The sequence below is a fragment of the Cibotium barometz genome, chromosome 43, assembly GCF_041138505.1.
Source record: "Cibotium barometz isolate CiBa-2024 chromosome 43, ASM4113850v1, whole genome shotgun sequence".
In the NCBI taxonomy this organism is placed as follows: domain Eukaryota; kingdom Viridiplantae; phylum Streptophyta; class Polypodiopsida; order Cyatheales; family Cibotiaceae; genus Cibotium; species Cibotium barometz.
In genome coordinates, this window is record NC_141088.1 from 17,911,179 (window position 1) to 17,924,082 (window position 12,904).

Consider the following 12,904-nt stretch of genomic DNA (forward strand, 5'->3'; position numbering starts at 1 on the left):
CCATCCCATGATTTGTTGTGGTAGGGGAGCACACAAGGAGACCTGAGTCTCATTGAATTCATATATAGGGTAGCGGTAAATGACACCATCACTTTCCAAGACCGCAAGTGCATATGGTTAACCTCCTCAAAAAGATATCTCCTTGTAGTCAAGAATGTTTGCGAGACACAATTTTAGCTTTTCAAGGGGAAGGGAAGTGTGGCTCCGTGTTCCAACGAAGATTCCTTACATAGATGTTAAGTTTGTTGTTTTACCCTTTCGCACTCGTGTTTCTTTCAATAATGTCTCTTTTTGTTTTTTTGTTATTTTCTATTTGTTTTATGGTTTTTTGTTGTTCTCTATGTGGGCATTTGTGTGTTTTGCATGAAGTTAACTAATCTAAATGCATGTGTAGGTGTGTTTCCTTTGGGGTAGGGTACTATGCCACACAATTATCATTACAACACTGAATTATGCTTTACAAAATCAAGAATCACGACGTGAAAACATCAAGAATCACATATTTCTCTAATTCAATAAATCAATGTTAAAGTAACTAAAAATAATGATGATGAACTAAAGATAAATGAATGACTACTCGAGTAGCATGCAACTCCTCCAACAAGGAAGTGTGATTGTGTATGGTGGGTGTGTGTGAGTGGGTGTGGATGCAATATAAGAAAAAGAGGAAAGCAGAGAGAAAAAGGAAAAAAACAAGAATATATACAAAGGTGGAGTGGCCTAAAGCTAGTTCACAACCTGAGTGGTCTCAAATTAAGTGTAATCTAGATCATTGTGTCACAAGATCATATGTAGTTCAATCAATGGGTTCAAGAGTGGATGTGTGCGAATCTCAAGTGAGTGCTATGACGGTAGATATGTTTTTATGAAGAACCTATGAATGCATTGTGAAAGTGCCTGTGTTTGTTGTGAATGAGCTATGCAATTAGCTAACTCCGTGAAGGTTCACGCCCATGAGGCTCATGCTAGTTAAAAGTTCACACCCTCGAGATTCATGCCCCTGAGGCTCATGCTTGTCTCAAGAGCCACACTAAGGATGGTGAGAGGTGTAGGCACAACCCCACTTCTTGTAACACTTGCCAAGTAGAAATATAAGGAAATCAACACAAGGAATCACTATGGGTCTTGGAGAATGAGGATTACACCTCGGTGGCAACATTGAGGGGTGTTCACTTAAAAATATGTAAATCTACTATGTGGGACCATTAGGAGATTTTTTAAACAAAGATTTTGAGAAACATTTATAGGTATCTACCTACATAAGGGGATTTCTATATTTTTAATACCCTTTAAATACACGCTATATTCAGGTCTTCCTAAAAGTACACCCCCGAGAAGGAGGAGATATGAGGCTCCGAAAGTCTAACTACCACCATGTAGCAACTTCTTTCGCTCCTTGTCTCTCTGCATCTCACATGTATACTCTTTTGGGACTGGGTGAGCACACTACCTCCTTCATTGCTTTGTGCATGTGAGAGTGTGAGAGATCTCTTCTCTGTTGAGGGTCCCAAGCTCTGCATAGACAACTCTTTCCCATGACAATGGGAGGTGGGTGTTCTCAAGTAATAACTAGCATCAACATGGTTTCCTCTTCTCCAATATAGCGGGTGAGGATATAAGATCCGTGGCGCTAAGAGAAATGTAAGTGAAATTATATGAGTGTGTGTATTTGGGCTTTCCATTTGTGTCACTTTCGGGGAGATACCTAGACGCCAAAAAAGTGGAGGATGGGTTAAAAATTTTCCTCTTGTGTTGCTTAAAACCTTAAAACATGGTGGAGAGCTATCATTTATCCTTTTCTCTTTAATTCTTTCATGTATATATCATTATCCAAGCTGCCTGCGATTGAAAGACACACATAAGAGTCTAAGTCAAGTCAATTGTGTGAGACGAGCAAGCATAGGAGTCAAAACATCACTTTCTAGAGGAGAGATTTATTAAAAATCTCTCAACTTTTTACACCACTCATGCACTATACACTAACACATACACGCGATGCACTATAGTTAGAACCTCTCCATTGAAAATCTTTCCTTGCATTCAACTCTTACGTACACCGCACACATGCTTTTTTATTTCATGATGCATATAAGAAAGTAGGTTCTTACATCATTTAAGCAAATGCATTAACCACCCTTACTTGTTTCAATCTAGGTGGCATTAAGAACTCTGTATGCATACATGAGCCTACATATAGCTATGTATGCTCTATTTATTCATACATAGAGCTCTGTATGCTCTATGTATGCATTCAGAGGGCATACATAGAGCTATGTATGATCCATTCATGCATACATATAGCATGTATAGATCTATGCATACATACATAGAGCATACATAGTTCTATGTCTGCATACATATAGCATGTAAAGGTTCATGGTGCATGCATACACAGAGAATGCATAACTTTACGTATCCAATAAATAGAACATACAAAGCTCTATATATATGCATAAATGGATCATGCATAGCTCTATGTATGCATAAATAGAGCATGCATAGTGCATGTGTAGCATGTATGGAGAATAAACAGAGCAAAGAGCATACATAGAGCTATGTATGTTCTATCTATTGGACATATGGCTAGATGGTAGAAAAGTGGTAATAAGTTCTTATCTATTTATATGGCCCTTATGTTCATGCATCGATAGAGTGCAATCAACTTACATTGAGATCTTACATGATGTGAAGAGAGAAGGAGTAGATATCCCTTCAATCCTTATATGTATTTTACCTCAAAACTTTTTTTTAAATGAAAAAAGACCAAAAATACATGTTCATTTCAAGATACCTAGATAATATTATCTTTTTGTCAGGATGTTAATTTTTTTTTAGTTATTTGTTTGTTGTGATTGTTGGCATGTAGCGATTGATTGTCACATGGCACTTATATTGATGATTTTAAAGATACTTTACATATTAAATGAAATGTCTTTGTATTCTCATAAATACATGAAAATGCAATCATCATTTATGTATCAAGCATGCATATAAGAAAAATTAGACTGAAAGAATGTACTTTCTTTTATACTAGTCCTCTCTTTAGCTTGTACATCCCTTGGGTCCAAATTACAGGTTTGGTAGAACCTTACAATAGTCTATGTAAGACTCAAGTTACGTAGCAGAGTATACTTATATGGTACTTAGAATTATCAAGGTGGCTATAATCAATAACTTTCATGGACCATTTTCCAAAATGGTGATGTATATTAAAGTGGACTTACTTTTGGTTTTTTATCATAAAGATACCTATTTTTCACTCTTTCATTTTATCTATATAATTATACCAATTTTTAATAATTATATAAGGTTTTTGAAATCCATAAGTATACCTTTATATATGACATTTGGAAATGGGGCATTACAATTTGTAGCCTGCAATGTGAGGATATTATGTCTTGAGAAGATCTCCCTCTATCTTTAGTATAGTCTAGTATGGGTATCTCATTCTACACTTACATGTATGCCAAGCCTATGTAACTTGTCTCTTAACCATCAAGCTATTGATGGCCTTACCCAGAATAAGCTGATCTTTAGGGAATCCATGTTATTCCATGTCTCATTGGCCTCACCTAGAGAAAGGGGCATTGTAGTAGTTAATCATGTGACAAGGATGGAGAATTGATTTTCAACAATATGCAGTACTAAGTAAAAGCTTTTATTATGCAAGGTTAGACATAGCCATATATTTGACAATGAAGGTTGATCATCTAGCGTGTTACATCATGAAGTCACTAACACATGATTTGTGTTCACTTGCCCAGTTGATCATCTAGTGTGTTGCATCATGAATTCACTGACACATGATTTGTGTTCACTTGCCCAATGTGTCCACACTTAAATATGGCTCTACAAGCATGATTTGTGTCTCCACCAGCTTACAATCATGCATGACTTATGCAATTCAGTAGAAACACTTTCTTAAACAAGAGTAAAGTTAGTCATATAGTTTTTAGGTAGCACGGTGGTCCCCATACGAATATAGTGTAGTAGTGGAGAAGGTAGAACGTGCTATTCTTATTATTCGACATTGACGAATGCAAATGCTCTAGTTGGTTGAAAGTCAAAGAAATCTACATGCATAATTTGGTGGGTGGTCGATGTGATGGCAGGGTAGGTCTCACATGAACTATTCATCGACTACTATCATTGGGTACAAATGTTTACATTTATAGATGTATAGTTTATGAGCGTATAGATGCAAAAACATCTTTAACCTGTCAGACATCTTTAACCTGGCCAAAACTAATTTAGGGTACATACAAAACACACAACAATATCCAGTACTTACACAAACAAAAATTTACTTAGGGTTTCACTGCTAAACAACGACCATAGTAGCATTTTTTTGCTACATAGTAGCAAAAATCCACTCCTTAGGCAAAAATTTACTTAGGGTTTCACTGCTAAACAACGACCACAGTAGCGTTTTTTCGCTACATAGTAGCAAAAATCCACTCCTTAGGCAAAAATTTGATGCTTACCAGAGTGAAGTTAGTAGCAACCGGGCGAACTGTGACTCCCGCATAAATCGCCACCGATGGGTGTCAATACCTACCTACTTCCCCTATCTTGCACATGCACAACCCATGCCTGTAACCCAAGTATTCCTCCCACCACACCTCTTCTCTCAAGGGTTTTGCATCAATCAAGTCTTCCTCTCCAAGGTAAGCCCTTTCTTGCTTTAGTAAGATCCTTGTCCCCACCCCGCAACAAATTCAGGGGTGCTAGCAGCGGAAGTAGCACTTCTTGCATGGGACAGGGTCCCACACTCGGGGCCTCACCCACCACGGATATCCAGACAAGAGACTAATCCATCGGTTTTTCCAAAACCGAACCCGGAAAAACTTCCTTTGCCCGGAAAGCACGGGTGATTCCATCGGGATAACTTTTTCCTAATATAGTCAAAAGTCTTAACTAACTGAGCTCATCTGACCGAACCCATAAGTCCCATAGTCAGATCAGGGAAAAAGACTGTACTTGGATCATAGAGACCAACGCTTTTTTCCTATTGAGAGGCATAGCCGTTGATTCTTTTCCATAGAACAATTTTTGTCCAGAATTTACTTCATCTATCAAACTAAACAGAAACTGAGTCTCGATTTACGGGTCCATCAATCCAGCCTAACCCCATCTAGTCCCATGGGTTATCCAACCGCCCAACCACTGTAGTGATGGGATCCAATTAGGAATTTGGTTAGGTTTTGTCCCGGGTACCAAGGAAAAGAGTTCCCAGGTCCCCTAGCCAGATGTTCATGCAAACATAAAACTAGTCACACCACTTACACACCCAATATGAAATTGCCTTTTTCTCAGCATCAGCTATCTTTAAAACAATCCTTTAATGAAACCATTGTGTCACTGATCACAATCCTTAAAATCTCTAGTTGAATTCTTATTTCCAATCATTCCTTCATTGGTATACTTATGGCATCATTGGCAACCAGAACGCTCACCACCTCTTCAGGGACCTTTTCGATAGTTTCTAGCTCATAGTAACCGGACAATATAATCACTTATAAAAATCAAGATAGAATCTCCGTTGAAGATCAGCAAGATCAACCAACAGATCCATATATAAGAGCCATGGACTCATCCGTTGAGGACCAGCAAGGTCAATCAACCCGATCCATGCCCGGTTTCAGAAAACAACTCTTACTCCTTGTTCCAATATCTTCCATGATGCACGTGTGGGTATCTTTGGTGACCCAGAGCCCGAGCACCGTATGGTCAGCACTCTCTAGGATTCTTCACAAGTCACCTAGCGCTTCACTCTCACAGGCCGCTTCCTTGGTCCCTCATCCACCGTACCGGAAGCTCGCCATTTAAATCGAACCGAGGTTGGTCAAGACCTCGGCCGACCATGCTATGCAAAATGTCTTCCATTGACTCTCGGTCCGCTGTTGCAACTTTATCAGTTATGTCTCCACGACCTTATTCACAAGACGGTCAAAATGCTTCCCCAGCATTCTTGACATAAAACAGTCATTTTCAAACAGGTCACAAATTCAATTTCTATAATGAGCTCTCATCTTTCCACATTATTCCTCATCAGTCCACATTACTTATTCCACATTCCATTCATATGTGTACTCATTCTCATCCAATCACATCATTTTCCATCTCATCACCTCAGATTCATTCACATCACATATCATTTATTCACATCCCAATTCACATGTCATCACATCTCATCCATTCACTCATTTTGATGTCACATCATTTCACATACACATTCGCATTCATTATTCTACATACACATCCACATCCATACATCCACTTGCACATCCGCATTCATACATACACATCCATACATCCACATCCACATTCATACATCCACATCCACATTCACATCCATACATCCATTTTCACAACCATATCCACATCTATACATCCATTTTCACATCCACATTCATACGTCCACATCCACATTCACATTCATACATCCACATCCACATCTACGTTCACACATCCACATCTACGTTCATACATCCACACATCTATTTTCACATCCACATTCATACATCCACATCCACATCCACATCTACATCTATACATCCACATCCATATCCATATCCACATCCACATCCACATCCACATCTACATCTATACATCCGTTTCCTTCAACCCACATCATTCACACATCAAACCACATCATCTATACATCCATCCACATTAATCTACATTATTCACACATCAAACCACATCATCCATCCATCCATTTACATCAACCCACATCATTCACACATCAACTCACATCATCCATACATCAATCTACATTAACCTACATCATTCACACATCAAACCACATCATCCATTCACATCCGATTCATATGCCATCATTCATTCACATCCCTTGTCATTCATTCATATCACGATTCACATTCCTTCACATCCTATACCATTCATTCACATCCTAATTCACAGGACTTCACATCCATTCATCCATTTTCATTTATCTGATTCATATCACTTCCATCCATTCATTTACATCTATCTGATTCCTATCACATCACATCACATCTATTTATAGAATGTAAGAGAATTTTAATTTTTTGATATAAAGATTCTTTACGCATCTAATTAGGCATAAAGACAACTTTAGTAGGAATAACACTTTTATAGAAATCCTTTTATGCATCTATTTAGGCATAAATTCAATTTCAAGAAAAATAACACTTTTGAATTAAAAAAATACCCTTTTATGCATAATTAAAAATAAAATTTCTTATGCATTTATTTATGCATAAAAACAAAATTGATGAAAAAAACTCTTTTGAATTTAAATTAAAATACCTTATGCATTTATTTATGCATAAAAACAAAATTGATGAAAATAACTCTTTTAAAATAAAAACTTTCTTTTATGCATCTATTTATGCATAGATTCAATTCTGATAAAAGTCAAGCTTTTATAATAAAATAATTTCTTTTATGCATCTAATTTATGCATAAAAATCATTTAATGATAAAAATCACATTTTTAATATATATAAAAATATTTTATACATATGTTTATGCATACAAATCATTTATGCTGAAAATCACTCTTTTAATATAAAAGAATTTCTTTTATGCATCCATTTATGCATAAAAATCATTTATGATGAAAATCACACTTTTAATATAAAAAACTCTTTTATGCATACAATCATTTATGATGAAAATCACTCTTTTAATATAAAATAATCTCTTTTATGCATCCATTTATGCATAAAATCATTTATGATGAATATAACACTTTTATAATCAAATTAACAGTTTTAATATGCTTCCTTCTATGCATAGAATTTAATTCTAAAGAAAGTAACACTCTTTTAATAAAATATTTTTAGTATGCATTTTTCTATACCTAGGATGAAAAAAAACACTTTAAGAATACATATACAATGGGAATTACTCTTTTTGAAAAAGTAAAACTTATTTTACATAATTTTAGAAAATTTTTCCATTACCTCCTTTGTATGGCTGACCATTTTTCAATTTTTACTCTCTTAAATTAATTAGAATTTCACCAAGAGTATTTAAATCATTCTAATGTAAACATTTTCTACTTATTTAAGAGAAAAATGATGAAAAACTTGATTTTATCCATTAATCATTCATCTAAGATAAAGAATGGTTGGATTTACTAAAGAAGAGAGGGAAATGCCTTTTTTTTCAATGACATCATATTCATTTTAGAGAAGAAAAAAATCATAAAAACCATAAAATGAATAGAAAAGAAAAGAATCTCCAACTTACAAAGGAATTTGAGAGCTTTCCTTTGGCTTGATGGTTTGAGGGATCTACTCTTGTTTGAAACAAGAGTGGCCACCAATCTTTAAAAGAGGGAAGGTCAAAAACTAATGAATTATGAGTAAATTCACAGTTTTTGGCTCTTGGGAGAAGCAGGGTAACAGTGCAAAAACACTATTAAACTTCAACAAAGGGGAAGGCTTCTATTTATATAAAAAAGTGAGCCTCTAAGCAAGCAAACTAATTCTAGAATTTTCCAGATCAGTTTGGTCAATTTTTGACTATTTTTAGGTCAGTTTTGCTCACTTTTTGGATCTAGTTGAAATAGGAGAGAGGAGAGATAAAAATATCTCATTATTTGGGAGTTTAAAACTCTCCCACACATGTGAAATAGGTGCCTCCTTCATGAGGGGAATTCCCCCATACTAAGGTGTCAAAAATGTATCATTTCTTCTAAATATCTCTCTTTTTTAACTATTAACCTTGTCCTTAGTCAACTCTTCATCTTATGTGAGTGTTTACTCATTTTTGGGGGGATTTTCTTTATTTCTTCCATTTATCTCCTCCCTACATTTGGATGAATCTTATTAGTCCATAGGAACCTTAATTTAAAATTTTGAAAAAAATCTTGACTCCTAGGATAAGGAATGCACCTTTTGAAAATCTTTTTGAACTTCTGTTTCAGGGGAACCTATTTAAATACAAAGAGATATTTTTTCATCCAAAAATATTTAAAAAGTGAATTACCACTCTCTAGAAGATTTTCTCTCTCTAGGCCAAAACTGCTGGTAGAAACAAGATCTTTCATATTTCTGAAGAGGGATTTGATTACAGGGGAAGATACTGGACATCTTGAGGCTAGGGAGGAATCTTACATTATAGCCCACTTAAAAAATGCGAGATGTCCTCATCTCGCAGGTCGAGTATGATCTCTTTCATCTTCTTCTTCTTCTTCAATCACTTCCAGCGTTACTGCCTTGGAAGTGGACGACCGATTTCGAAACAACTCTCTTTGACTTCCCCTATTCTGAGGTGGAGGTCCTGCATTACTTTGGATTGAAACTATAGGTTGAATAGAGCGTCTACCTCTAGGATTTCCCTGATTTTGGCGGATAGAACCCTGATTACTCTAGAGGAAAGGGGTTGGAGTCTAGAATCTTGATCCCTCATTGTCTTGCCCTGAAAACCTTGATCCAAAAGGAGTTGGGCAATCCATACTACGATGTCCAAATCCTTGACAGTTATATCATTTCACTCTCTTGTTCAAGGGTTGAGCTTCTGAAGTTGAATTCCACGGGATTGAGTTTTGGGAAAAGAACATTTCTTCCATTTTGGAACTTCCCATATCCTGGGTTTGATCCTGATTTCTCTTAGGCGGAGGAAGGTTAGAATCACCTTCTGGGAATAAAAACCTTTTGAAAGGTGATGGTGCTAGCTTTGGCAAGACTTTGACATCAAAGGCTTTGGCAAAATCCTTCGCCATTCTTACTGCTTCGGCCATTGAGATAGGTTTGGCATTCTTGACCAATGGCTCGTTCATTCCCCGAATGAACCTGGCCACCATCAGCCAGCTGCTCTTCATCCAATTGAGGGGAATATTTAAGGAGAAGGGCAAAAGCCTTATGGTACTCTTCAATTGGCCGGTTTTCTTGCTTTAGTTCCAAGAACTCATTCATCTTAGTTTCAAGAAAGCCTGGGGGACAAAACCTCTTTTTGAGGTAAGCCTTGAGATCGGTCTAGGTTTGGGTATTTCGGTTGAGACGGTTTGTCTCGCAGTGGTTTCTCCATGCAACTCTAGTTGTCTCCACTATCTTCAGCCTTGCAAGAGCCATTTTCCTCTTCTCATTGTACCCGGTGACATCGAAGTATTCTTCCATTGATTCGATCCACTTCTCCACAGCCTCGCCCAAGTTTTCCCCTTCACCCTTGAAAGGTCCAAGCTGCGAACTATGAAGGGTTTTACGAACATCCAAGTCGAGCTCTTCTTCATCGAGTTGGGGGTTTACATTTCTACCATGACGACCTCGATCCATGTTCCTATCAATACGAAAATTCTTGTTAAGTCTCTTTATTTATGATTCAATCTGATTTTTGATTTAACTGATTCTGGGGTTCTCTAAATAGGTCGGCTCCCCACTGAATCAAGGGATAAAGATACTCATATAGAATGCATTATCAGTTAACAATTCATTCAGAATATCTCATTCATATCTTTAACATAATAATGGTCCATTGGACTGAATTTTTTTCCATCTGAAACAGTCCTCCATGGGGATTTGAATTTTTTTAGATTTTTAATTTATCAACCCTTAACTTGATCCACTGATCAAAAGTTCACAGTAGTAATCAGCCACAGCACAATCCACTAATCTCATAGTGATTTGCTGAGGTCATTAACGTCATTCCACTTAAGAACATCATCACAGGGACTCGTCCCATTCATCCTCATTGCGGTTACGCTCAACTTATTACCTTTTTGGAACTATAAGGTAAATACTATCATGTCTTTTCTCCTCATCGAGAGGCATAGCCGTTGATTCTTTTCCATAGAATAATTTTTGTCCAGAATTTATTTCATCTATCGAACTAAATAGAAATTTCATCTCGATTTACGGATCCATCAGTCCAGCCTAATCCCATCCACCAATCCCATGGGTTAGCCAACTTCCCAAGCACTGTAGTGATGGAATCCAATTAGGAATTTGGTTAGGATTTTTCTCGGGTACCAGGGAAAATAATTCCCAGGCCCCCTAGCTAGATGTTCATGCAAACATAAAACTAGTCACACCACTTACACACCCAATATGAAATTGCCTTTTTCTCAGCATCAACTATCTTTAAAACAATCCTTTAATGAAACCATTGTGTCACTGATCATAATCCTTAAAATCTCTAGTTAAATTCTTATTTCCAATCATTTCTTCATCGGTATACTTATGGCATCATTTGGCAAAACCAAAACGCTCACCACCTCTTCACTCAGGGGCCTTTTCGATAGTTCCTAGCTCATAGTAACCGGGCAATATAATCACTTATAAAAATCAAGATGGAATCTCCATTGAAGATCAGCAAGATCAACCAACAGATCCATATAAAAGAGCCATGGACTCATCCATTGAGGACCAGCAAGGTCAATCAACCAGATCCATGCCTGGTTTCAGAAAACAACTCTTACTCCTTATTTCAATATCTTCCACGACGCACGTGTGGGTATCTTCGGCGACCCAAAGCGCGGTCAGCACCCTCTAGGATCCTTCGCAGGTCACCTAGCGCTTCACTCATAGGCCGCTTCCTTGGTCCCTCATCCACCGTACCGGAAGCTCACCATTTAAATCGAACTGAGGCTGGTCAAGACCTCGAGTGACTATGCTACGTGAGACATCCTTTGTCGACTCTCCGTCAGCTGTTGCAACCTTATCAGTTAGGTCTCCACGACCTTATTCACAAGACGGTCAAAATGCTTCCCCTGCATTCTTGACATAAAACAGTCATTTACAAACAGGTCACAAATTCAATTTCTTTCCACATTATCCCTAACTCACTTGCCTTTGTTAGGGACACTTGTGGATACTCTTTATTCCAAATTTGTAAGATTCCTTCCCCAGCCTCTCAAGATGTCTAGTATTTTCCCCTGTAGTCAAATCCCTCTTCAGAAATATAAAAGATCTTGTTTCTATCAGTTTTGGCCTAGAGAGAGAAAATCTTGTAGAGAGTGGTAATTTAGTTTTTAAAATATTTTTGGATGAAAAAATATCTCTTCTTATTGAAATAAGTTTCCCTGAAATAGAAGTTCAAAAAGATTTCCAGAAGGTGCATTAGAAATCAAGTATAATCTATTCAAGAGGCATTATCTTGGGGGTGAAGATTTTTTGAAATTTTAAATTAAGGTTCCTATGGACCAATAAGATTCATCCAAATGTAGGGAGGAGATAAATGAAGAAATAGAAGGAAAATCCCCTAAAAATGAGTAAATACTCACATAAGATGAAGAGTTGACTAAGGACAAGGTTAATAGTTAAAAAGGAAAATATTTAGAAGTAATGATGCATTTTTGATACCTCTCCATGGGGGAATTTTCCTCATGAAGGAGGCACCTATTTCACATGCTTGAATGATTTTTAAACTCCCAAATAATGAGATATTTTTATCTCTCCTCTCTCCTGTTTCAACTAGATCCAAAAAGTGAGCAAAATTGACCTAAAAATGGTTAAAAATTGACCAAACTAATCTGGAAAATTCTAGAGTCAATTGGCTTGGTTAGAAGCTCACTTTTTCCTATATATAGAAGCCCTCCCCTTTGTTGAAACTTAATAGTGTTTTTGCACTGTTACCTTGCCTCTCCCAAGTGCAAAAAACAATGAATTTTACTCATGATTCATTAGTTTTTGACCTTCCCTCTTCCAAAAGATTGGTGGCCACTCTTGTCTCAAACAAGAGTTGAACCCTCAAACCATCAAGCCAAAGGAAAGCTCTCAAATTCATTAGTAAGTTGGTGATTCTTCTCTTTTCCATTTATTTTATGGTTTTTATGCTTTTTGTCTGCTCTAAAATTGCAAATGATGTTATGCCTCATTACAAAAAGGCATTCCCGTCTCTTCTCTAGTAAATCCAACCATTCTTTATCCTAGGTGAATGATTAATGAATAAAATCAAGTTTTTCATAATG